This window comes from Macaca nemestrina, chromosome 20 (assembly GCF_043159975.1).
Source record: "Macaca nemestrina isolate mMacNem1 chromosome 20, mMacNem.hap1, whole genome shotgun sequence".
NCBI lineage: Eukaryota > Metazoa > Chordata > Mammalia > Primates > Cercopithecidae > Macaca > Macaca nemestrina.
In genome coordinates this window covers 64,973,505-65,001,140 of record NC_092144.1, presented here as the reverse complement: position 1 = coordinate 65,001,140, position 27,636 = coordinate 64,973,505, and the positions used below count along the sequence as shown (strand labels likewise).

Sequence of the window (27,636 nt, the reverse complement as noted above, 5' to 3'; positions counted from 1 at the left end):
CGAATAAAGAGTCACATTACCTAAAGGATGAGGGCAGACGTGTTTATTTGAAGAGGAGAGAGCTACATTGAAATGATAAACAAATTTATAAGTTTCACTGCTGACAGAAGGCTGAAAGATAGTATGAGGGGAGGTGGAACAGCATGAGGGAAGGTGGAACAGCACGTGTCTAAGTGCTGTGTTAAGAGGGAGCCTCCTGTATGTCTGGAATTGTGAGTTCCTCAGTGTGATCGCAGCCTCCAGTAGGACTAGGAAGTAAGCCAGTAGGTTGGAGAGGTGGGCTGGGGTCAAGTGAAGTGGAGAATTGTGGGCTCAGCAAAGGAGTGTGTTTTCTCTGCAGCAGGCAGTGGGGACCTTAGACATTTGTAAGCAAGAGAGAGGCACGTTCAGATTCGTGGTGTGAGGAAGAGCAATGTCCTAAGATGCAGACTCACACCTTCAGATTCCTGCTGCTGGCACATTGGAACTGTGAAGCTGGTTTTGAGACAGGACTGTTGTCTCCCTAGCAGACCCCTTCAAGGCCTGACGGTGGTGCTCATGGATAGAAGACAACTTTCGATCTGGGCTCAGCATTTGGAAGTTCCGTGTACACGCTGGTATCTGTTGGGGGTGTCTTGGGCCTCTGAGACGGGCGAGTGATTTTTCCCTGTGTGAGAACGCAGTGATCCAACTGTGCGTATGTCACCTCCTGAGGGTCTTGTCCGTCAGAGTCCTGGAGAGAGGGAAATGTTGAGTGAGGGAGGGGACTCACATTCTTCAGGACTATTAGGGAAGAAGATTCGATCCATGAGGCTGGACCGAGGAGGACCTACCTCCCTGTTCACTGTTCTGTCCCCCTCAGGCTCTTGGTCCTTTACAGCAGCATCTGTAGGAGACAAAAGTCATCAAAACAGCTGGGAGGACACTTCTGGGTCCTCATTTCATGTGCAGAGCCCAACACACAGGGGAGGCCGTAGACGCCTGAGGTGCCTCAGCTGCCAACAGCGAGGCTCAGACATTCTGTTTCTCTAAGTTCAAGACCCCTTCCCATGAATGGCTCTCAACTGGCATCCCAGTGATTCTGCCTCCCACTTTCTGCCTGTCATGGAACCTTCTCCTGGATGTCAGTGGCTGCAGGGACATGAGGATACAGTTGAGAATCAGGCAATGGTTTGTGAGCTGAAGGCAGGGACAGGGTGTCTGGTGCTCTCTCTAGAAAGCTCTGCCTCTGTGGCTCCTGCCTTGGGCCAGAGACCATCCTGCTGGTGAGGAACACACACCTGCGTGCTCCCATCCCTCTTCCCCACACGACCCTGAGGTCTCTGGCCTCTGCTTCGTGAGACTTACTCTTTTTGTTGGAGCACCAGCGATGCAGGAGAAAGAAGAAGATGGTGAAGAGGATCATGGCCACTGAGGTCCCAATCAGAACATGCAGGTGTCTGGGGATACCTGGAGGAAGAAAAGACACCAATAAGAAGCTAATCATAGCAGTTCCTTGTTATGGATTGTCTCTCGTTTCTTGATTGACAGGTAACCATGTGGAATGTCTCCTTAGGACAAGCGGCCTGATGTCGGGAGACCCAGCTTTCTCCTGCTGTTTTGAGGAAGGAGGAAGGGGACCAGGAGCCAAGGAACGTGGGAGTCTCTAGAAACTGGGACATGTGAAGAGCAGATTCTCGCCTGGAACCTTCGGAGGGAAGGCAGCCTTGCTGTCACCTTGATTTTAGCCCAGTGAGATGCATTTCATCCTTTGAGCTACAGCACTGTAAGATAATTAAAAAGCTGTTTTGTTTTCATCCACCAATTTTGTGGAAATTTGTTATGGCAACAATAGGAAAGGATTCTGACTGCCTAGCCTGAGCATGGGGCTGTGGCTGAATGAGTCTGTGAGTCGAAGTGTGCGTGCATGAGCTCTGTTCTCTGTTACTCGAGGCTCTTGCTCTGCTGAGTCAGCCAGAGTTGCCTCATGACCCACAGGAGTTCATTCCTTGGCACGTGGAACTTCTCTAAAACACCTCACCGTCATTACATGTTTCCTTCCCTTCCCTCTTTCAAGCCCCCTGGAATTTATCCTCCAGTTAGGAATGCAGGGAGAACACTGCATTTTTCCTGAGAGGGATGTCAGATTTGCAATCATTCTTTCAGTTTGTAGGAGGTCTCAGCTACAGAAAATTAGAGATTAAGAGACTTTACGGAGCCCTGTGCTGGGCCAAGATCCCTTTCGCTGTTGGAGTGTCTGGAGTTCAGAGAGATGGTGGAAGACAGGCCCACAGTCAGAGCTGGGAGGTGCTGAGCCAAGGCTTGAATCCAAGGCTTCCACCTCCCCAGGTTTCCAAAAGCAGAGATAAGAGGGATTCTTTACTCACCGGTTTTGGAGCTTGGTTCAGTGGGTGAAGGCCAACTACGTGAAGGGTTTCCTAGAATAGAGACAGGACAGAGGTGAGGAAATGAGGGTGCCTGTCCTCTACTCAAGGGAAATCTTTGAGGTTGGTTCATGGCCAACACTCTGTTATCCAACACTGGGCTCTGGGAGTCCTGGGATCCTCTTCTCCATAATTTTTGTATGTGTTACCCATTGTCTCGAGACTTTAAGATATAGAGAGAAAACAGGAACATCACATTACCTGACTTAAAAATATGTTACAGAGCTGTAGTAAACAAAACAGCATGACATTGGCATAAAGAAAAGTGCATAGAACAACGGAGTAAAATGAAGAACACAGATATAATCTATGCGTCTACATTCAACGGCTTTTCTTTTTTTTTGAGATGGAATCTTGCTCTGTCACCCAAGCTGGAGTGTAGAGGTGTAATCTCGGCTCACAGCAACCTCTGTCTCCTGAATTCAAGCAATTCTCTTGCTTCAGACTCTCGAGTAGTGGTATGACAGGCGCTGACCACCATGCTCAGCTAATTTTTGTACTTTTAGTGGAGACAGGGTTTTACTATGTTGGCCAGGCGGGCCTCGAACTCCTGGTCTCAGGTGATCCACCCACCTTGTCCTCTGAAAGTGCTGGGATTGCAGGTGTGAGCCACCATGCCCAGCCAATCCAATGCATTTTGACAAAGGTACCAAGAACCGACAATCAGGAAAGGACAGTCTTTTCAATAAACGATGTGGGGAAAACGGGTTATCTCCATGCAGGGAATGAAACTGCACCTCTACCTCTCACCATTCAGAAAAGTCAAATCCAAATGGATTAAATACATGAGTCTAAGTCCTGAACCTATGAAACATGTAGAAGGAAATATTAGGAAAATGCTTCAGGACATTTGTCTGAGAAAAGACATTTTGTTTAAAACCTCAAAAACACAAGTAATCAAAGCAAAAAACAGACCACAGGGATTATATCAAACTAAGCAGCTTCTGCACTGCAAAACAAATAACCAACAAAGTGAAGAGACAACCCACAGAATGGGAGCCAATAATTGCAAACTATGCATCTGAGACGAGATTTATAACTAGAAATATAAGAAGCTCACATAACTCAATAAAACAAAGAATTTAACTAAAAAATGAGCAAAAGACATGAACAGATATTTCTCCACAAAGAAAACATATAAATGGCCATGATGTGTATGAAAGTGTTCAGTATCACTCATCATCAGAGAAATACAAATGAAAAATCACAATGAATTTTCATCTCACCCCATTAAAATGGTTTTTATCCATAAGACAGGCAAAACAAATGCTGGCAAGATGATAGGAAAAGGAGAACCCTGGTACCCTGTTGGTAGGAAAGTAAATTAGTACAGCCATTATGCAGAAAAGTATGGAAGTCCTTTAAGAAACTAAAAAGAGGCTGGGCATGGTCGCTCATGCCTGTAGTCCCAGCAATTTCGGAGAGCGAGGCGGGCACCTCGTTTGAGGTCAGGAGTTTGAGAGCAGCCTGATCAACATGGGGAAACCCTGTCTGTACTAAAAAATACGAAACGTAGCTAGGCGTTGTGGTGTACACCTGTAATCCCAGCTCCCAGGGAGGCTGAGGCAGAAGAATCATTTGATTGCAGGAGGCCACTGCCTCCCAGGAGGTTGCAATGAGCCTAGATTGTGTCAGTTGCACTCCAGCCTGGGCTACAGAGGAATGCTCTGCCTCAAAAACAAAAACAAAACAAAAACGAAACAAACGACTAAAAAAAGAATTTTCATAGTATTCACAAATTCACTACTGGGTTTACATCCAAAGGAAAGGACTTCAGTGTATGGAAGTTCTATCTGCACTCCCATGACTGTTCCAGCACAGTTCACAGTAGCTAAGATGTGGAGTCCACCTACCTGCCCCTCAGTGGGTGAACGGATAGAGAGACTGTAGTACATACACACAGTGGAGACTACTCATCCATAGAGACAGTAACATCCTGACATTTGCAGCCACATGGAGGGAACTGGAGCTCATTACAAAGATTCCCAATTCTCACCCTTATGCAAGAGCTCTAAAGTGGATCTCAAGAAGGTAGAGAGTAGAATGGTGGCTACCAGAGGCCAGGAAGGTAACGATGGAGGGTAAAAACAACACAAAACAAAAACCAGAACAGAATATACATGTATTTATGACCACTAGACTTTACACTTAAAAATGGTAAAGGTGGACAATTTTATAGGTATTTTTAACCTCAACAATTCTTTTTTCAAATGAAAAGGAAAGGGTGTAAGGGTTCCTGGTGATGATATGTCTGTGTGAGTGAGAGGCCGGGATGGGCTTCTGGGAAATGAGTAAGATTGAGGGGCTGAGGGAACCTCTGATCTCCCCAAACTGAGCCCAGTCTCCCTCCTCTGGGTCTGTCCTGACCAGTTTCTCCATCTGCCTGGGTGCCTGGAGCCCTGACCGTGGAACACCACGCAGGCCATGCAGGAGGGTTTGGAGGTGCCCTCTATGCCATCCTGCATCCTGATCCCGCCCTCACACCGAAGCTTGGTCTTCTCTCTGAACCTGTCCATGCTTCTCTCCATCATCAGCAGCAAGTTCCTCAGCTATGGCTCTGGGATCATAAGACATGGGACAGGCATGGGGTTTCCTCACCTGTGACAGAAACGGGCAGTGGGTCACTCGGGTCTGACCACTTGTAGGGTGCGGTACGGAAAGAACCAAAGCATCTGTAGGTTCCTCCGTGGGTGGCAGGGCCCAGAGGGAAGTCGGCCTGGAATGTTCCATTGACGCTTGGCACTGCAGAGAGACTAAGTTCACGAGCCTCCCCCTCCCTGGATAGATGGTACATGTCAAACGAGTTCTGGGAGCTGCAGGACAAGATCACGTTCTCTCCTGCTTGAACCGTGGGGCCTGGCTGGGCTGAGAGAGAAGGTTTCTCATATAGACCTGGAAGGAGAAGAGGCAGTTTCTTCAGGGAGGTTCTTCCCTGTCACAGCTCCCCTCACATCTGAGCTGAGAACTCACTCCTCTGATCTATGACCTAATGCTCTCTCTGTCTCTCACCCTCCACCCCGTCTCTCTTCAGGTCTATTTCCTCCTTCCACCTTCTCTGTCTCTCTAGGTCTCTGACCTCACTTCCCCAGCCTGAGGTGTGTTTTCCCTTTTTGTATTGTTTTCTTCTCTCTGATCCTCCTTGGATTGTTGACTTGATCTTCCTTTTTCTTTAATTCTGAGTTTCTCACTTTCTGTCTTGTTCATAACCTTCTGCACATTTCTATCTATTATCTATCGATCGATCTATCTATCTACTACCTGTCAATCTATCAATTATCTATCTGTAATCTATACCTATGTATCATATATCTCTCTCTCTATCAGTTGTCTGTCTCTCTATCTATCCACCATCTATCTATTATCTATATCTATGTATCATCTGTCTATTCCCTCTCTATCTGTCTGCCTCTCTGTCTCTATGATTCATCTACGTATCTATGTATCTATTTATGTGTCTATCTACCTATCTATCTATCGATCCATTTATCTATCTATCTATCTATGTAATCTATCATCATCATCTCTATGTATCATCTATCAATCGCTGTCTAAGTATCTATAACCCATCCACTACCTATCATCTACCTATTTATCATCTATCTATATCTATCTACCCATCTACCATCTGCCTCTCTCCATCTCCTTGTCTTTCTCTGCCTCTCAGTCTCTCTACTTCTATTTGGAATCTCTGCAATCCATCCCCACATCTTTATCTATCTCTGTCTTTGTGCCCCTCCCTCAGGGTTCTGATTTTGGAGCTTTTCTCTGCTCCCTTCCATCATTCTCTCCACTCCTCTGCCCTCCCTTCTGTCTCTTTATGTGTCTGTGTGTCTCTCAGTCCCTTTCCTCAGGATCATTCTCTGTGTGTTTATGTCTTTGCTTTTGGATGTTCCTGATTTCTCTCTGTGTCTCTCAGTAATCGATCATATGTAGGATTATGTGGAATATGAGCCTCAGAATCCAATCTGGGGACCCCAAGTACACACAGCACACAGGGGTTGGTGTTCTGGGGCCACGATATCCTGGGACGATGACTCTCCACTGTACGGAAGGCAGAGGTGTCAGAACAAACACGGCATCTGTAGGTGCCACAAGGTCTGAGGCCACAGGGGCTGACTCAGGACAGAAACATGGGTGTCCTTGGGTTCTCCTGGTAGAAACGCTTTGTGGAGGTAAAACAGAAATGAAGTTTTTCACCTGTGCCAAGTCTCTGAGCAACGTCAGCACAGAAGGACGACTCTCTCTGGGACATGTCTGTGTCTGGGTGTCCCCTTTAACTCTTTCTCTGTTTTCTACCTCCCTGTATGGTCCCTGTGTCTGTCCTCTGTTATGACACCTGGTCTGTACTTGTGTCTCCTGTTTCTCTGTCTCTGTTGGTACAGACCTCCCCAAGTGAGTCTCTCTCCATAAGAATCCCACACTCATCTTCCTCATGACCACCTGGGGCTTCCAAGTCCTGGATCATTCACTCTGTGTCCCAGTGACAATGAGAAGAATGTCCGGACACTCTCACCTGTGATCACGATGTCCAGGGGGTCACTGGGAGCTGACAACACATAGGGGGAGTGAGTGACAGAACCGTAGCATCTGTAGGTCCCTGCAAGGGCAGACGTCGTGGGACCCATGGAATAGTTGGCCTGGGAACCCCCACCATGGAGCTCTCCAACAAGGTGCAAGGACTTCTTAAAGGTCACCTCACTTTGCAGAAAGAAGTGCTCAAACACGATATCTGAGGAACATTGTAGGGTGACCGTCTCTCCTGATTTCACCAGGGGACCTGGGAGGGCCAGGAGGGAAGGTTTTCTGTGGACTCCTAGAAAGAGAGGTTGTGAGTTTAGAAGGCGTCTCCCTTTGTCATCATATCCATGGCACCTGGAACGAGTGAGGGTTCCTCTCCCGGCTGTCTGTCTGTCTCCTCCCCCTCTGTGTCTCCCTGTCTTTTATCCCCTGGTGCAGTTCCCTTCATCTGTGTCCCTCCCTATTCTCTGTCCGTCTGTCTCTAGTAGCCTCGGACGTCCTTCCCACTGGGCTCAGCCTCATCTCTTAGGCTGTCGTATGTGTTTCCCACTAATCTCTTTCCTGCTGTCTATGTGGGGCTGGAAGAGGATCCAGGCAGGCTGCATGTCCAGGCTCTTAGCAGCCTGGTTTAATCTCTTTTGGAGAAACTGGAGTCCCTGGTGTGAGGTATGAACTGATTAGTAAGGCAGGCACCAGTGTCCACACCCCCTGTTCCTGGTGGGGATTGGGATCCTCTCCTGCCATGCCTGTGCCTTCTCCATGGTGCCAGCTTCCACAGGGTGGCTCCTGGTGCTGGATCCAGGAGCATCGACCCCTCCCTATGTGGATGGAGCCTGGTGGTGGCATCAGCGTCCCGTCCTTCCTGATCTCGGGGTTGCCAACTTTCTCCTTGTTTGGTTTCTTTAATTAATTGATTAATTAATTTATTTTTGAGACAGAGTGTCACTTTTTCACCCAGGCTGGAGTGTAGTGGTGTGGTCTTGGCTCACTGCAACTTCCTCCCAGATTCAAGCGATTGAATCCAGTCGTTGGTTTACTCGTGCCCACCACCATGCCCGGCTATCGTTGTTTGGTTTCCTAACTTGTCCTTGACCATGTTCCTGTGTTGGTTTCCTGTTGCTGCGGTAGAAAATTATCACAAACATGGCAGCAGGAGAGAACACACTGACCCCTTCCACTTCTGGAGACAGAAATTGGATCCAGTCCTCCCTGGGCTAAAATCAAGGCGTCTACAGAACTGTGTTCCCTCTGGAGACTCAGCGGAGCAGTTCTCTTGACTTCTCCAGCCTGTAGAGGCCACCTGCCATTGTGGCTCGTGGCCTTCCTCCTCCTTCAAAGCCCACAGTGGCTGATGGAGTCTTCCACGACGCTGCTCTAATCCCCAGTCTCCTCATCCGCCTCTTCTCGTTTGGTGCCTTGTGATTCCACTGAGCCCAGTGGGACAGTCCAGGCCGTCTCCCCATCTCAAGGTCAACTCACAACAATCTGAGTTCCATCTTCCCCTTCAGTCCCCTGCCCTATAGCATAAAGAGTCACAGGCTCCAGGGATTAGAATGTAGCCATATTGTGGACAGTTATTTTCCCATCACAGCACCCATTTCCCTGTATTCAATCCCCCTTTACCCCAAAGACAGTCAGGTCCTGGGTGATGGGACCCTGGTGGACACCCCCAGCAGAAGCTCTGGGATTCAGGAGGTGGGACAAGGAGAAGCCCAGACAGGAGCCCTCTGACCTGTGACCATGATCACCAGGGGGTCACTGAGTGCCGACCACTCAGTGGGGGAGTGCGGGTATGAGCCCCGACATCTGTAGGTCCCTGCGTGTGCCGGGGTCACAGGGCCCATGAGGAAGCTCTCCTGGAATATTCTGCTATGGAAGATGGGAACGTGGCTTCTGTCGTCTTTGTACAGAGTGAAGTTGGTAAAGTTGTTAAGTCCATCACGATAGTAACACCGAAGAGTCACGTGTCCTCCCTGAGGCACCACAGCGCTAGGCCGGGCGAACAAGAAGGTCTTGTCCTGACCACCTGGGGGAAAAGGAGGGGCCGCCTTAGAGAGGAGGATGTGGAGTCGCCCCTCCCTCCCTGTGCTCAGAATATTGTTCCCCTTTCCATGTTTCTAAGGCTGCTACAGCACCTGGGTATCCAGGGCTACAGGAAGGACCCATCCCACATAGACATGGCATCTCCCTACAACAAAGGTGTCAGCTGAGAACTTTGAACAAGTGCTGAATAAGGGACTCTTACTAGATTTTAACACTTCAAGATCACTCACATAAAACAACACAAAGTGGACACGGCATGGAGGGCATGTCCTTTGTGAATGGAATATCAGCCAGTGCATGAACTGAGTCCCTATCAGAGATTTGGAATGTCAGGGTCATGGCTGTGGTTTCCCCACCTCTTCTGGTAGAATGACAGCAGCCACACTGCAGCCCTGACCGTCATGCAAACACTGGAGGGTGTGAGTTACACCGTTGTCTTCAGAGGACCTGCTGTTCCTAGCACTGCTTCCCTCCCTTCCTCAGTCGCTGACATCACTTCCTCCCTGCACACCTCAGCTTGGAGCACCCCAACCTCACCCCGGTCTTCACAGTGCTTGACTCGGCCAAGGGTAAGAAAGGCCAGAGAGGACGAGGTCAGAAGTGTGAGCCGAGCACCCCAGGGTGCCCCCTTCTTAGTTTATGAGAGACTGTCTGATAGGACTTCCCTCCTGTTTCAGGAAAATCCTCTCAGGTGGGGAGATGACACCCTGAGGTTTGGGGAAGGACTCACCCGTGTGTGGACAGGCCCTCTGGACCAAGAAGAACCCTGGAAAGAAAGATCATGATGGATGATCCATCTGCAGGCAAACCAGGGCCTCCCGTGCTGCCCCCACGGGGCTGTGCGTCTGGGCAGCCAGGCCCTTGCTGGGCTGAAGGTAAACTCACCCTGGCTGCCCACCTGCCCCCGCAACAGGGATCTCAGCTGTGCAGAGACCAAGCCTCCTGATCCAGATCTGCACCCCAGGCCTAGATCTACACAACAGGCCCATATGTCCACTCCATGCTGATATCTCTACTCCAGGCCCATATCTCCCCTCCAGGCCCATATCTCCGCTCCAAACCCATATCTCCCCGCCAGGCCCATATGTGCACTCCAGGCCCATATCTCCACTCCAAACCCATATCTCCCTTCTAGGCTCCTATCTCCACCCCAGGCCCATATCTCCACTCCAGGCCCATATCTCCACTCCAGACCCATATCTCCTTTCCAGGCTCCTATCTCCACCCCAGTCCCATATCTCCAATCCAGGCCCATATCTCCACTCCAGGCTCATATCACAATTCCAGGCACATGTCTCAATTCCAGGCCCATATCTCCACTCCAGTCTCATATCTCCACTCCAGGCCCGGAATCCTCTCCAGGCCCATATTTCTGCTGCAAACCCATATCTCCCCTCCAGGCTCATATCTCCCCTCCAGGCTCCTATCTCCACTCCAGGCCCCTATCTCCACCCCAGGCCCATATCTCCTCTCCAGGCTCATATCTGCATTCCAGGCTCATATCTCCACTCCAAACCCATATCTCCCCTCCAGGTTCATATGTCCCCTCCAGGCCCAGATCTGCAGTGTATGTCCATATCTCCACTCCAGACCCATATCTCTACTCCAGGAACATATTTCCACTGCACGCTCCTATCTCCACTCCAGGCCCAGATCTCCAGCCCAGGCCCATATCTCCACTCTAGACCCGTATCTCCACTGCAGGCCCGTATCTCCACTCCACGCTCATGTCTCTACTACAGGATCCTATCTCTATTCCAGGTCCATATCTCCACTCCAGGCCCATATCTCCACTCCAGGCCCATATCTCCACCCCAGGCCCATATCTCCTCTCCAGGCTCATATCTGCACTCCAGGCTCATATCTCCACTCCAAAGCCATATCTCCCCTCCAGGCTCATATCTCCCCTCCAGGCCCGTATCTCCACTCCAGGTCCCTATCTCCACTCCAAACCCATATCTCCCTTCCAGGCTCCTATCTCCACTCCAGACCCATATCTCTACTCCAGGAACATGTCTCCTCTCCAGGCTCCTATCTCCACTCCAGGCCCAGATCTACAGCCCAGGCCCAGATCTCCACTCCAGGCCCATATCTCCACTCTCGACCCGTATCTCCACTGCAGGCCCGTATCTCCACTCCATGCTCATGTCTCTACTCCAGGATCCTATCTCTATTCCAGGTTCATATCTCTACTCCAGGCCCAAATCTCCACTCCAGGCCAATATCTCTATCCCAGGCCCATATCTCCACCCAGGCCCAGATCTCCACTACAGGCCCATATCTCCATTCCAGGCCCAGATCTCCACTCCAGGATCATATCTCCACTCCAGGCCCAGATCTCCACCCCAGGACCATATCTCCACCCAGGCCCATATCTCCATTCCAGGCCCATCCCTCCATGCCAGGCCCATGTCTCTATCCCAGGCCCATATCTCCACCCCAGGCCCATATCTCCACCCAGGCCCAGATCTCCACTCCAGGCCCATATCTCCACTCCAGGCCCAGATCTCCACTCCAGGATCATATCTCCACCCCAGGCCCATATCTCCACTCCAGGATCATATCTCCACTCCAGGCCCAGATCTCCACTCCAGGATCATATCTCCACCCCAGGCCCATATCTCCACTCCAGGCCCAGATCTCCACTCCAGGATCATATCTCCACTCCAGGCCCAGATCTCCACTCCAGGATCATATCTCCACCCCAGGCCCATATCTCCACTCCAGGCCCAGATCTCCACTCCAGGATCATATCTCCACTCCAGGCCCAGATCTCCACTCCGGGCTCATATCTCCACCCAGGCCCATATCTCCACTCCAGGCTCAGATCTCCACTCCAGGATCATATCTCCACTCCAGGCCCATAACTCAACCTCCAGGTCCAGATCTCCCCTCCAGGCCCAGATCTCCACTCCAGGATCATATCTCCACTCCAGGCCCATAACTCAACCTCCAGGTCCAGATCTCCCCTCCAGGCCCAGATCTCCACCCCAGCGCTTCCTCCGTCGATTCCCTTCCGGGACTCACCAAAACACGCCAGGCTGACGACCATGGGCGACATGGTGCTGCCGGTGCAGACAGGTGGCCGCGCCCCAGCTCAGCTCAGCAGCGCACAGGATGTTATCTGGCGCCCTGCCCATGCAGTTGACGTGCTGACCACATCATGGGAGGGTGACGTACGCAGGCTCTTCCTACCTTGCATGAGGTGCAGCGGGTGCTCACTCAAGAGTGCAAAATGGCTTCCTGGAAATTGTTCTCACTAGAACTGACACCTTGTGTCCTTCACTATGACCAGCTCAAAACATGTCTGAGATCCAACCTCCCGGACACGAGGTGACTGAAATCTGTGCTGACGTGAAAGCCTTTTATGTATTTCTGTTGTTTTTATTTGTGTTTCAAACTCTTCTCCGTGTATAATATGCGAAATGTCTAATAGGTATTATGAACGTTGTCAGAGCAATTGTGACGAATAAACCATTAAGATGTTTTATACTTGTATTTCTAGTATGACAGCAGAACCAGTTTAAATGATTTAAATACCCAGGGAAGGATTATGCAATTATTTACAATCTTAGAACTGTTCTTCATCAGCAAAACCCACAACATGTCAATTCTGGATTTTTGTCATTTTATGTACAATTAGTCTCATGACCTGAGATTCCAGAGTCCCAGCACATGGTTCGCTCTCTGTCTGTCTCTCTGCCTCCCTCATTTTAAATTGTATGGAAATATCCAGTAACATAATGCTATAAAAAATCAAGTGTCCCCCAGCACTTTGGGAAGCCGAGGTGGGTGGATCAACGGAGGTCGGGAGTTCGAGACCTCCCTGGCCAACTTAGAGAAACCATGTCTCTGCTAAACATACAAAAATTAGCCATGCCTGGTGGTGGGCACCTGTCATGCCAGCTACTCAAGAGGCTGAGGCAGGAGAATCGCTTGAACCTGGGAGGCGGAAGTTGCAGTGAGCCGAGATTGTGCCACTGCAGTCCAGCCTGGGTGACAGAGCGAGACTCTGCCTGAAGAAACATAAAAAAAACGTAGCAAATAGCCTATAGTAAGAAACTAGAGGACTCCAGCTACCAAATTGTAAGGGTTTGTAAAAGCCTACGGAATGTGCAGCATCCTCAAGAGAGGAAACGCAGAGAGCCCCTTATCGGAAACCAGTGTCTAAAATACATCCGTGAACACACAACCCCGTTAGAGCTGACAAAGGCTGCCGTGTGGTTTAAGGAGGAATAGAATGTCTTCTCCATAGATAACATGGGCCCAAGGGTTACGCATAGAAAAAAATAAATCTACACGTAGTCTCACACTATAAACCACTTCTTGTTTTTTATCTTGTTGCTGTAAATTTTTTATGATTTATATTTAAAATTGAGAAATAAAAGTTAGATACAGTCGTCCTTCACTATTCGTGGGTGATTGGTTTCAGGATCTCCGCTCAGATACCACAGTCTGCAGATGCTCAAGCCTCTTACATGAAATGGTACAGCGTTTGCATATAACCCATGCTCATCCTCCTGTGTACATGAAATCATCTCTAGATTACTTATAATTCCTCACACAGCCTACACACCATTCCGTTTGTGTCCATTCAACATAGTTTTGCTTTTTGAAATTTTGTGGATTTTTTCTCTGAATATTTTTGATTTATAGTTGGCTCAACAAACACCTGTAAACCCCACAGATCTGGAGGAGCGACTGTGTATTTATGGTATGAAAGATGATGTGTGGACATGTGTCCCCGTGGAGATGAGACTAACAAGGCCTATGACTCTACAGATGTTTCATCTTGGAATGGCTCTGCCAGCTTTCCAGGTGTGCAGAGAGTAAGAATATCACTTGTTCATCTGATTCACGATCCTTGCAACCTCCTAAGCGCTGCATCGTTGGATGGAAATTGGAGTTCCAGACAGAAATCAGGCTCCGCCTGCTTCCAACAGCTCAGAGTCCAGGGGTGAGAACCCAGTGGAGAACATATGGGGCTATATGGACATAGTAATGATAACACCACAAACTTTCGGCAAATAAAGAGTCACATTACCTAAAGGATGAGGGTAGAGGTGTTTATTTGAAGAGGAGAGAGCTACGTTGAAATGATAAAAAAAATTTATAAATTTCACTGCTGACAGAAGGCTGAAAGATAGTCTGGGGGCAGGTGGAACAGCATGAGGGAAGGTGGAACAGCAGGTGTCTAAGTGCCGTGTTAAGAGGGAGCATCTTGTATGTTTGGAACTGTGAGTTCCTCGGTGTGGCTGCAGCCTCCAGTAGGACTAGGAAGTAAGCCAGTAGGTTGGAGAGGTGGGCAGGGGTCAAGTGAAGTGGAGAATTGTGGGCTAAGCAAAGGAGTGTGTTTTCTCTGCAGCAGGCAGTGGGGACCTTAGACATTTGTAAGCAAGAGAGAGGCACGTTCAGATTCGTGGTGTGAGGAAGAGCGATGTCCTAAGATGCAGACTCACACCTTCGGATTCCTGCGGCTGGTACATTGGAGCTGTGAAGCCAGTTTTGAGACAGGGCTGTTGTCTCCCTAGAAGACCCCTTTAAGGCTTGACGGTGGTGCTCATGGGCAGGAGACAACTTTCCATCTGGATTCTGCATTTGGAAGCTCTATGTACACGCTGGTATCTGTTGGGGGTCTCTTGGGCCTCTGAGAAGGGTGAGTGATTTTTTCCCGTGTGAAAACGCAGTGATCCAACTGTGCGTATGTCACTTCCTGAGAGTCTTGTTCATCAGAGTCCTGGAGAGAGGGAAATGTTGAGTGAGGGAGGGGCTCACATTCTTCAGGACTATTAGGGAATAAGATTCGATCCACGAGGCTGGGCCGAGGAGGACCTACCTCCCTGTTCACTGTTCTGTCCCCCGCAGGCTCTTGGTCCATTACAGCAGCATCTGTAGGAGACAAAAGTCATCAAAGCAGCTGGGAGGGCACGTCTGGGTCCTCATTTCATGTGCAGAGTCCAACACACAGGGGAGGCCGTAGGTGCCTGAGGTCCCTCAGCTGCCAACAGCGAGGCTCAGACATTCTGTTTCTCTGAGTTCAAGACCCCTTCCCATGAATGGCTCTCAATTTCCATCCCATTGATTCTGTCTCCCACTTTCTGCCTATCATGGAACCTTCTCCTGGATGCCAGTGGCTGCAGGGACATGAGGATACAGTTCAGAATCAGGCAATGGTCTGGGAGCTGAAGGCAGGGACAGGGTGTCTGGTGCTCTCTCTAGAAAGCTCTGCCTCTGTGGCTCCTGCCTTGGGCCAGAGACCATCCTGCCGGTGAGGAACACACACCTTCCTGCTCCCATCCCGCTTCCCCACAGGGCCCTGAGGTCTGTGGCCTCTGCTTCGTGAGACTTACTCTTTTTGTTGGAGCACCAGCGATGCAGGAGAAAGAAGAAGATGGTGAAGAGGATCATGACCACTGAGGTCCCAATCAGAACATGCAGGTGTCTGGGGATACCTGGAGGATGAAGAGACTCCAATAAGAAGCTAATCATAGCAGTTCCTTGTTATGGATTGTCTCTCGTTTCTTGATTGACAGGTAACCATGTGGAATGTCTCCTTAGGACAAGGGGCCTGATGGCGGGAGACCCAGCTTTCTCCTGCTCTGTTTTGAGGAAGGAGGAAGGGGACCAGGAGCCAAGGAATGTGGGAGCCTCTAGAAACTGGGACATGTGAAGAGCAGATTCTCGCCTGGAACCTTCGGAGGGAAGGCAGCCTTGCTGTCACCTTGATTTTAGCCCAGTGAGGTGCATTTCATCCTTTGAGCTACAGCACTGTAAAATAATTAAAAAGCCGTTTTGTTTTCATCCACCAATTTTGTGGAAATTTGTTATGGCAACAATAGAAAAGGATTCTAACTGCACAGCCTGAGCATGGGGCCATGGCTGAATGAGTCAGTGAGTCGGAGTGTGCGTGCAAGGCTCTTTACTGCAAGGCTCTTGCTCTGCTGAGTCAGCCAGGGTTGCCTCATGACCCACAGGAGTTCATTCCTTGGCAAGTGGAACTTCTCTAAAACACCTCACCCTCATTAGATGTTCCCTTCCCTTCCCTCTTTCAAGCCCCCAGGAATTTATCCTCCAGTTAGGAATGCAGGGAGAACACTGCATTTTTCCTGAGAAGGATGTCAGATTTGCAATCATTCTTCCAGCTTGTAGGAGGTCTCAGCAACAGAAAATTAGAGATTAAGAGACTTCACTGAGCCCTGTGCTGGGCCAAGATCCCTTTTGCTGTTGGAGTGTCTGGAGTTCAGAGAGATGATGGAAGACAGGCCCACGGTCAGAGCTGGGAGGTGCTGAGCCAAGGCTTGAATCCAAGACTTCCACCTCCCCAGGTTTCCAAAAGCAGAGATAAGAGGGATTCTTTACTCACTGGTTTTGGAGCTTGGTTCAGTGGGTGAAGGCCAACTACGTGAAGGGTTTCCTAGAACAGAGACAGGAGAGGTGAGGAAATGAGGGTGCCTGTCCTCTACTCAAGGGAAATCTTTGAGGTTGGTTCACGGCAAACACTCTGTTATCCAACACTGGGCTCTGGGAGTCCTGGGATACTCTTCTCCATAATTTTTGTATGTGTTACCCATTGTCTCGAGACTTTAAGATATAGAGAGAAAACAGGAACATCACATTACCTGACTTAAAAATATGTTACAGAGCTGTAGTAAGCAAAACAGCATGACGCTGGCATAAAGAAAAGTGCATAGAACAATGGAGAAAAATGAAGAACACAGATATAATCTATCCGTCTACATTCAATGGTTTTTTTTCTTTTCTTTTTTTTTTTTTTGAGATGGAATCTTGCTCTGTTAACCAGGCTGGGGTGCAGAGGTGCAATCTCGGCTCACAGTAACCTCTGTCTCCTGAATTCAAGCAATTCTCTTGCCTCAGACTCTTGAGTAGTGGTATGACAGGAGCTGACCACCATGCTCAGCTAATTTTTGTACTTTTAGTGGAGACAGGGTTTTACTATGTTGGCCAGGTGGGCCTGGAACTCCTGGTCTCAGGTGATCCACCCACCTTGGCCTCTGAAAGTGCTGGGATTGCAGGTGTGAGCCACCATGCCCAGCCAATCCAATTCATTTTGACAAAAGTGTCAAGAACCGACAATCAGGAAAGGACAGTCTTTTCAATAATCGATGCGGGGAAAACGGGTTATCTGCATGCAGGGAATGAAACTGCACCTCTACCTCTCACCATTCAGAAAAGTCAAATCCAGATGGATTAAATACATGAGTCTAAGTCCTGAACCTATGAAACACGTAGAAGAAAATATTGGGCAAATGCTTCAGGACATTTGTTTGAGAACGGACATTTTGTTTAAAACCTCAGAACACAAGTAATCAAAGCAAAAGACAGACGACAGGGATTATATCAAACTAAGCAGCTTCTGCACTGCAAAACAAATAACCAACAAAGTGAAGAGACAACCCACAGAATGGGAGCAAATATTTGCAAACTATGCATCTGAGGCGGGATTTATAACTGGAAATATAAGAAGCTCACATAACTCAATAAAACAAATAATTTAACTAAAAAATGAACAAAAGACATGAACAGGCATTTCTCCACAAACAAAACATATAAATGGCCATGATGTGTATGAAACACTGTTCAGTATCACTCATTATTAGAGAAATACAAATTAAAATCACAATGAATTTTCATCTCACCCCATTAAAATGGCTTTTCTCTGGAAGATAGGGAAACAAATGCTGGCAAGATGGTAGAGAAAGGAGAATCCTACCAACCCTGTTGGTAGGAAGGTAAATTAGTACAGCCATTAAGCAGAAAAGTATGGAAGTTCTTTAAGAAACTAAAAAGAGGCTGGGCATGGTGGCTCATGCCTGTAATCCCAGCAGTTTCGGAGAGTGAGGCGGGCACCTTGCTTGAGGTCAGGAGTTTGAGAGCAGCCTGATCAACATGGGGGAACCCTGTCTGTTCTAAAAAATACAAAACGTAGCTAGGCGTTGTGGCGTACACCTGTAATCCCAGCTCCCAGGGAGGCTGAGGCAGAAGAATCATTTGATTCCAGGAGGCCTCTGCCTCCCAGGAGGTTGCAATGAGCCTAGATTGTGTCACTTGCCCGCCAGCCTGGGCTACAGAGGAAAGCTCTGCCTCAAAAACAAAAACCAAACAAAAACCAAGCAAAAGACTAAAAAGAGAATTTTCATAGTATTCACAAATTCACTACTGGGTTTACATCCAAAGGAAAGGACTTCAGTGTATGGAAGTTCTATCTGCACTCCCATGACTGTTCCAGCACAGTTCACAGTAGCCAAGATGTGGAGTCCACCTACCTGCCCATCAGTGGGTGAACGGATAGAGAGAATGTAGTACATACACACAGTGGAGACTACTCATCCATAGAGACAATAACATCCTGCCATTTGCAGCCACATGGATGGAACTGGAGCTCATTAGAAAGATTCCCATTTCTCACCCTTATGCAGGAGCTCTAAAGTGGATCTCAAGAAGGTAGAGAGTAGAATGGTGGCTACCAGAGGCTAGGAAGGGAACGGTGGAAGTCTGTCCTGACCAGTTTCTCCATCTGCCTGGGTGCCTGGAGCCCTGACCGTGGACCACCACGCAGGCCATGCAGGAGGGTGTGGAGGTGCCCTCCCTGCCATCCTGCGTCCTGATCCCGCCCTCACACCGAAGCTTGGTCTTCTCTCTGAACCTGTCCATGCTTCTCTCCATCATCAGCAGCAAGTTCCTCAGCTATGGCTCTGGGATCATAAGACATGGGACAGGCATGGGGTTTCCTCACCTGTGACAGAAACGGGCAGTGGGTCACTCGGGTCTGACCACTGGTAGGGTGTGGTACGGAAAGAACCGAAGCATCTGTAGGTTACTCTGTGGGTGGCAGGGCCCAGAGGGAAGTCGGCCTGGAATGTTCCATTGATGCTTGGCACTGCAGAGAGACTAAGTTCACGAGCCTCCCCCTCCCTGGATAGATGGTACATGTCAAACGAGCACCGGGAGCTGCAGGACAAGGTCACGTTCTCTCCTGCCTGAACCGTGGGGCCCGGCTGGGCTGAGAGAGAAGGTTTCTCATATAGACCTGGAAGGAGAAGAGGCAGTTTCCTCAGGGAAGTTCTTCCCTGTCACAGCTCCCCTCACATCTGAGCTGAGAACTCACTCCTCTGCTCTATGACCTAATGCTCTCTCTGTCTCTCACCCTCCACCCTGTCTCTCTTCATGTCTGTTTCCTCCTTCCACCTTCTCTGTCTCTCTAGGTCTCTGACCTCACTTCCCCAGCCCGAGGTGTGTTTTCCCTTTTTGTATTGTTTTCTTCTCTCTGATCCTCCTTGGATTGTTGACTTGATCTTCCTTTTTCTTTAATTCTGAGTTTCTCACTTTCTGTTTTGTTCATAACCTTCTGCACATTTCTATCTCTTATCTATCGATCGATCAATCTATCTACTACCTGTCAATCTATCAATTATCTATCTGTAATCTATATCTATGTATCATGTATCTGTCTCTGTATCTATTGTCTGTCTCTCTATCTATCCACCATTCATCTATTTTCTATACCTATGTATCATCTGTCTATTCCCTCTCTGTCTGCCTCTCTGTCTCTATGTATCATCTACGTATCTATGTACCTATCTATGTGTCTATCTATCTCTCTATCTATCTATCGATCTATCTATCTGTCTATCTATCTATCATCATCATCATCATCTCCATGAATCATCTATCTATCAATCGCCATCTATGTATCTATAACCCATCCATTATCTATCATCTACCTATTTATCATCTATCTATATCTCTCTATCCATCTATCATCTGTCTCTCTCCATCTCCTTGTCTTTCTCTGCCTCTCAGTCTCTCTAGTTCTATTTGGAATCTTTGCAATCCATCCCCACATCTTTATCTATCTCTGTTTGTGCCCCCGCCCTCAGGGTTCTGATTTTGGAGCTTTTCTCTCCTCCCTTCCATCATTCTCTCCACTCCTCTGCCCTCTTTTCTGTTTCTTTATGTGTCTGTGAGTCTCTCAATCACCTTCCTCTGGCTCCTTCTCTGTGTGTCTTTGCTTTTTGTCTTCTCTTTATGTCTTTGCTTTTTGATGTTCCTGATTTCTCCCTGTGTCTCTCAGGAATCCTATCATATGTGGGGTTATGTGGAATATGAGCCTCAGAATCCAGTGCGGGGACCCCAAGTACACACAGCATACAGGGGTTGGTGTTCTGGGGTCATGATATCCTGGGACGATGACTGTCCACTGCACGGAAGGCAGAGGTGTCAGAACAAACACGGCATCTGTAGGTGCCACAAGGCCTGAGGCCACAGGGGCTGACTCAGGACAGAAATATGGGTGTCCTTGGGTTCTCCTGGTAGAAACACTTTGTGGAGGTAAAGCAGAAATGAAACTTATAACCTGTGCCAAGTCTCTGAGGAAAGTCAGCATGGAAGGACACCTCTGGGACATGTCTGTCTGTCTGGGTGTCCCCTTTAACTCTTTCTCTCTTTTCTACCTCCCTGTATGGCCCCTGTGTCTGTCCTCTGTTATGACACCTGGTCTGTGCTTGTGTCTCCTGTTTCTCTGTCTCTGTTGGTACAGACCTCGCCACGTCAGTCTCTCTCCATAAGAATCCCACACTCATCTTCCTCATGACCACCTGGGGCTTCCAAGTCCTGGATCATTCACTCTGTGTCCCAGTGACAATGAGAAGAATGTCCGGACACTCTCACCTGTGATCATGATGTCCAGGGGGTCACTGGGAGCTGACAACACATAGGGGGAGTGAGTGACAGAACCGTAGCATCTGAAGGTCCCTGTAAGGGCAGACGTCGTGGGACGGATGGAATAGTTGGCCTGGGAACCCCCACCATGGAGCTCTCCAACAAGGCGCAGGGGCTCCTCAAAGTTCACCTCACTGTGCAGAAAGAAGTGCTCAAACACGATATCTGAGGAACATTGTAGGGTGACCGTCTCTCCTGATTTCACCAGGGGACCTGGGAGGGCCAGGAGGGAAGGTTTTCTGTGGACTCCTAGAAAGAGAGGTTGTGAGTTTAGAAGGCGGCTCCCTTTGTCATCATATCCATGGCACCTGGAACGAGTGAGGGTTCCCCTCCCGGCTGTCTGTCTCTCTCCTCCCTCTCTGTGTCTCCCTGTCTTTTATCCCCTGGTGCAGGTTCCTCCATCTGTGTCCCTCTCTCTTCTCTGTCCGTCTGTCTCTAGTAGCTTCGGACGCCCTTCCCACTGGGCTCATCCTCATCTCTTAGGCTGTTGTATCTGTTTCCCACTAATCTCCTTCCTGCTGTCTATGTGGGGGTGGAAGAGGAACCCCGGTAGGCTGCATGTCCAGGCTCTTAGCAGCCTGGTTCAATCTCTTTTGGACAAACTGGAGTCCCTGGCAGGAGGAATGAAGTGATCAGTAAGGCAGGCACCAGTGTCCACACTCCCTGTTCCTGGTGGGGACTGGGAGCCTCTCCTGCCATGCCTGTGCCTTCTCCATGGCCTCAGCTTCCATAGGGTGGCTCCTGGTGCTGGTTCCAGGAGCATCGACCCCTCCCTATGTGGATGGAGCCTGGTGGTGGCATCAGCGTCCCGCCCCTCCTGATCTCGGGGTTGCCAACCTTCTCCTTGTTTGGTTTCTTTAATTAATTGATTAATTAATTGATTTTTGAGACAGAGTGTCACTTTTTCACCCAGGCTGGAGTGTAGTGGTGTGGTCTCGGCTCACTGCAACTTCCTCCCGGATTCAATAGATTGAATCCAGTCGTTGGTTTACTCGCGCCCACCACCATGCCCGGCTATTGTTGTTTGGTTTCCTAACTCGTCCTTGACCATGTTCCTGTGTGGGTTTCTTGTTGCTGCGGCAGAAAATTATCCCAAACATGGCATCAGGAGAAACACACTGACCCCTTCCACTTCTGGAGACAGAAATTGGATCCAGTTCTCCCTAAAACAAGGCGTCTACAGAACTGTGTCCCCTCTGGAGACTCAGCGGAGCAGTTCTCTTGACTTCTCCAGCCCGTAGAGGCCACCTGCCATTGTGGCTCATAGTCTTCCTCCACCTTCAAAGCCCACAGTGGCTGATGGAGTCTCCCACGACGCTGCTCTAATCCCCACTCCCTTCTTCCTCCTCCTCTCACGAGGACCCTTGTGATTACAGTGAGCCCAGTGGGACAGTCCAGGCCGTCTCCCCATCTCAAGGTCAACTCATCAACAACCTGAGTTCCATCTTCCCCTTCAGTCCCCTGCCCTATAGCATAAAGAGTCACAGGCTGCAGAGATTAGAATGTAGCCATATTGGGGACAGTTATTCTTCCCATCACAGCACCCATTTCCCTGAGTTCAATCCCCCTTTACCCCAAAGACAGTCAGGTCCTGGGTGACGGGACCCTGGTGGACACCCCCAGCAGAAGCTCTGGGATTCAGGAGGTGGGACAAGGAGAAGCCCAGACAGGAGCCCTCTGACCTGTGACCCTGATAGCCAGGGGGTCACTGAGTGCCGACCACTCAGTGGGGGAGTGCGGGTATGAACCCCGACATCTGTAGGTCCCTGCGTGTGCTGGGGTCACAGGACCCATGAGGAAGCTCTCCTGGAATATTCTGCCAAGGAAGACGGGAACGTGGCTTCTGTCGTCTTTGTACAGAGTGAAGTTGGTAAAGTTGTTAAGTCCATCACGATAGTAACACCGAAGGGTCACGTTTCCTCCCTGAGGCACCACAGCGCTGGGCCGGGCAAACAGGAAGGTCTTGTCCTGACCACCTGGGGGAGAAGGAGGTGCTGCCTTAGAGAGGAGGATGTGGAGCTGCCCCTACCTCCGTGTGCTCAGAAGAGTCTTCCCCTTTCCATGTTTCTAAGGCTCCTAGCGCACCTGAGTGTCCAGAGCTACAGGAAGGACCCATCCCACATAGACATGGCATCTCCCTACAACAAAAGTGTCAGCTGAGAACTTTGAGCAAGTGCTGAATAAGGGACTCTTACTAGATTTTAACACTGCAAGATTACTCACATAAAACAACACAAAGTAGAGACGGCATGGACGGCATGTCCTTTGTGAATGGAACATCAGCCAGTGCATGAACTGAGCCCCCATCAGAAGATTTGGAATGTCAGGGTCATGGCTGTGGTTTCCTCACCTCTTCTGGTAGAAGGACAGCAGCCACACTGCAGCCCTGACCGTCATGGAAACACTGGAGGGTGTGAGTGACACCTTTGTCTTCAGAGGACCTGCTGTTCCTAGGACTGCTTCCCTCCCTTCCTCAGTCGCTGACACCACTTCCTCCCTGCACACCTCAGCTTGGAGCACCCCAAGCTCACCCCGGTCTTCACAGAGCTTGACTCAGCCAAGGGTAAGAAAGCCAGAGTGGGCGAGGTCAGAAGTATGAGCCGAGCACCCCAGGGTCCCCCCTTCTTATTGTATGAGACACTGTCTGACACGACTTCCCTCCTGTTTCAGGAAAATCCTCTTAGGTGAGGAGATGACTCCCTAAGGTTTGGGGAAGGACTCACCCGTGTATGGACAGGCCCTCTGGACCAAGAAGAACCCTGGAAAGAAAGATCATGATGGATGATCCATCTGCAGACAAACCAGGGCCTCCCCTGCTGCCGACACGGGGCTGTGCGTCTGGGCAGCCAGGCCCTTGCTGGGCTGAAGGTAAACTCACCCTGGCTGCCTACCTGCCCCCGCAGCAGAGATCTCAGCTGTGCAGAGACCCAGCCTCCTGATCCAGATCTGCACCCCAGGCCTCGATCTACACAACAAGCTCATATCTCCACTCCATGCTGATATCTCTACTCCAGGCCCATATCTCCACCCCAGGCCCATATCTCCACTCCAGGCTCATATCTCCACTCCAGGCCCATATCTCCACTCCAGGCTCCTATCTCCCTTCCAGGCCCATATCTCCACCCCAGGCCCATATCTCCACTCCAGGCTCATATCTCCCCTCCAGGCTCCTATCTCCCCTCCAGGCCCATATCTCCACTCCAGGCCCATATCTCCACTCCAGACCTGTATCTCCACTCCAGGCTCATATCTCCACTCCAGGCCCATCCCTCCATGCCAGGCTCATATCTCCACTCCAGGCCCATATCTCCACTCCAGACCCATATCTCCTTTCCATGCTCCTATCTCCACCCCAGGCCCATATCTCCACTCCAGGCTCATATCTCCTCTCCATGCTTATATCTCCACTCCAGACCCAGATCTCCACTCCAGACCCAGATCTCCACTGCAGGCCCATCCCTCCATTCCAGGCCCATATCTCCACTCCAGGCCCATATCTCCACTCCAAGCCCATATCTCCACTCCAGACCTGGATCTCCACTCCAGGCCCATATCTCCACTCCAAGCCCATATCTCCACTCCAGACCTGTATCTCCACTCCAGGCTCATATCTCCACTCCAGGCCCATCCCTCCATGCCAGGCTCATATCTCCACTCCAGGCCCATATCTCCACTCCAGACCCATATCTGATTTCCAGGCTCCTATCTCCACCCCAGGCCCATATCTCCAATCCAGGCCCATATCTCCACTCCAGGCTCATATCACAATTCCAGGCCCATGTCTCCATTCCAGGCCCATATCTCCACTCCAGTCTCATATCTCTACTCCAGGCTCATATCTCCCCTCCAGGCTCCTATCTCCACTCCAGGCCCCTATCTCCACCCCAGGCCCATATCTCCTCTCCAGGCTCATATCTGCACTCCAGGCTCATATCTCCACTCCAAACCCATATCTCCCCTCCAGGTTCATATGTCCCCTCCAGGCCCAGATCTCCAGTCCAGGTCCATATCTCCACTCCAGACCCATGTCTCTACTCCAGGAACATATTTCCACTCCAGGCTCCTATCTCCACTCCAGGCCCAGATCTCCAGCCCAGGCCCATATCTCCACTCTAGACCCGTATCACCACTGCAGGCCCGTATCTCCACTCCACGCTCATGTCTCTACTCCAGGATCCTATCTCTATTCCAGGTCCATATCTCCACTCCAGGCCCATATCTCCACTCCAAATCCATATCTCCCCTCCAGGCTCATATCTCCCCTCCAGGCCCGTATCTCCACTCCAGGTCCATATCTCCACTCCAAACCCATATCTCCCTTCCAGGCTCCTATCTCCACTCCTGACCCATATCTCTACTCCAGGAACATATCTCCACTCCAGGCTCCTATCTCCCCTCCAGGCCCAGATCTCCAGCCCAGGCCCAGATCTCCACTCCAGGCCCATATCTCCACTCTAGACCCGTATCTCCACTGCAGGCCCGTATCTCCACTCCACGCTCATGTCTCTACTCCAAGATCCTATCTCTATTCCAGGTTCATATCTCTACTCCAGGCCCAAATCTCCACTCCAGGCCAATATCTCTATCCCAGGCCCATATCTCCACCCAGGTCCAGATCTCCATTCCAGGCCCATATCTCCATTCCAGGCTCAGATCTCCACTCCAGGATCATATCTCCACTCCAGGCTCAGATCTCCACCCCAGGCCCATATCTCCACCCAGGCCCATATCTCCATTCCAGGCCCATCCCTCCATGCCAGGCCCATGTCTCTATCCCAGGCCCATATCTCCAACCCAGGCCCATATCTCCACCCAGGCCTATATCTCCATTCCAGGCCCAGATCTCCACTCCAGGATCATATCTCCACTCCAGGCCCAGATCTCCATCCCAGGCCCATATCTCCACTCCAGGCCCAGATCTCCACCCCAGGCCCATATCTCCATTCCAGGCCCATCCCTCCATGCCAGGCCCATGTCTCTATCCCAGGCCCAGATCTCCACCCCAGGCCCATATCTCCACTCCAGGCCCAGATCTCCACTCCAGGATCATATCTCCACTCCAGGCCCATAACTCAACCTCCAGGTCCAGATCTCCCCTCCAGGATCATATCTCCACTCCAGGCCCAGATCTCCACTCCAGGATCATATCTCCACTCCAGGCCCAGATCTCCACTCCAGGCCCATAACTCAACCTCCAGGTCCAGATCTCCCCTCCAGGCCCAGATCTCCACCCTAGCACTTCGTCCGTCGATTCCCTTCCAGGACTCACCAACACACACCACGCTGACGACCATGAGCAACATGGTGCTGCTGGTGCAGACAGGCGGCTGCGCCCCAGCTCAGCTCAGCAGCGCACAGGATGTTATCTGCCGCCCTGCCCCTGCAGTTGACGTGCTGACCACATCATGGGAGGGTGACGTACGCAGGCTCTTCCTACCTTGCATGAGGTGCAGCGGGTGCTCACTCAAGAGTGGAAAATGGCTTCCTGGAAATGGTTCTCACTAGAACTGACACCTTGTGTCCTTCACTATGACCAGCTCAAAACACGTCTGAGATCCAACCTCCCGGACACGAGGTGACTAAAATCTGTGCTGACGAGAAAGACTTTTCACGTATTTTTGTTGTTTTTATCTGTGTTTCAAACTCTTCTCCGTGTATAATATGTGAAATGTCTAATAGGTATTATGAACATTGTCAGAGCAATTGTGACGAATAAACCATTAGGATGTTTCATGCTTGTATTTCTAGTATGACAGCAGAACCAGTTTAAATGATTTAAATACCCAGGGAAGGATTATGCCATTATTTACAATCTTAGAACTGTTCTTCATCAGCAAAACCCACAACATGTCAATTCTGGATTTTTGTCATTTCATCTACAATTTGTCTCATGACCTGAGATTCCAGAGTCCCAGCACATGGTTTGCTCTCTGTCTGTCTCTCTGCCTCCCTCATTTTAAATTGTATGGAAATATCCAGTAACATAATGCTATAAAAAATCAAGTGTCCCCCAGCACTTTGGGAAGCCGAGGTGGGCGGATCAACGGAGGTTGGGAGTTCGAGACCACCCTGGCCAACTTAGAGAAACCATGTCTCTGCTAAACATACAAAAATTAGCCATGCCTGGTGGTGGGCACCTGTCATGCCAGCTACTCAAAAGGCTGAGGCAGGAGAATCGCTTGAACCTGGGAGGCGGAAGTTGCAGTGAGCCGAGATTCTGCCACTGCAGTCCAGCCTGGGTGACAGAGCGAGACTCTGCCTGAAGAAATATAAAAAAAACGTAGCAAATAACCTATAATAAGAAACTAGAGGACTCCAGCTACCAAACTGTAAGGGTTTGTAAAAGCCTACGGAATGTGCAGCATCCTCAAGGGAGCGAACACAGAGAGCCCCTTATCGGAAAACAGTGTCTAAAATACATCCGTGAACACACAGTCCCGTTAGAACTGACAAAGGCTGCCGTGTGGTTTAAGGAGGAATAGAATGTCTTCTCCATAGATAACATGGGCCCAAGGGTTACGCATAGAAAAAATAAATCTAAACGTACTCTCACACTATAAACCACTTCTTGTTTTTTATCTTGTTGTTGTAAATTTTTTATGATTTATTTTTAAAATTGAGAAATAAAAGTCAGATACAGTCGTCCTTCACTATTCGTGGGTGATTGGTTTCAGGATCTCCGCTCAGATACCACAGTCTGCAGATGCTCAAGCCTCTTACATAAAATGGTCCAGCGTTGGCATATAACCCATGTTCATCCTCCTGTGTACATGAAATCATCTCTAGATTACTTATAATTCCTGACACAGCCTACATACCATTTCATTTGTGTCCATTCAACATAGTTTTGCTTTTTGAAATTTTGTGGATTTTTTCTCTGAATATTTTTGATTTATAGTTGGCTCAACAAACACCTGTAAACCCCACAGATCTG

General features: G+C 49.6%; 2 pseudogenes; both read right to left on the bottom strand.

The window, feature by feature from the left end:
• Positions 1–389: 389 nt before the first annotated feature.
• LOC139360482 (killer cell immunoglobulin-like receptor 3DL2) lies at positions 390–12,024 on the bottom strand (annotated as a pseudogene).
• Positions 12,025–14,320: 2,296 nt separating this feature from the next.
• On the bottom strand, positions 14,321–26,005 carry LOC139360481 (killer cell immunoglobulin-like receptor 3DL1; annotated as a pseudogene).
• Between the last annotated feature and the right edge of the window lie 1,631 nt (positions 26,006–27,636).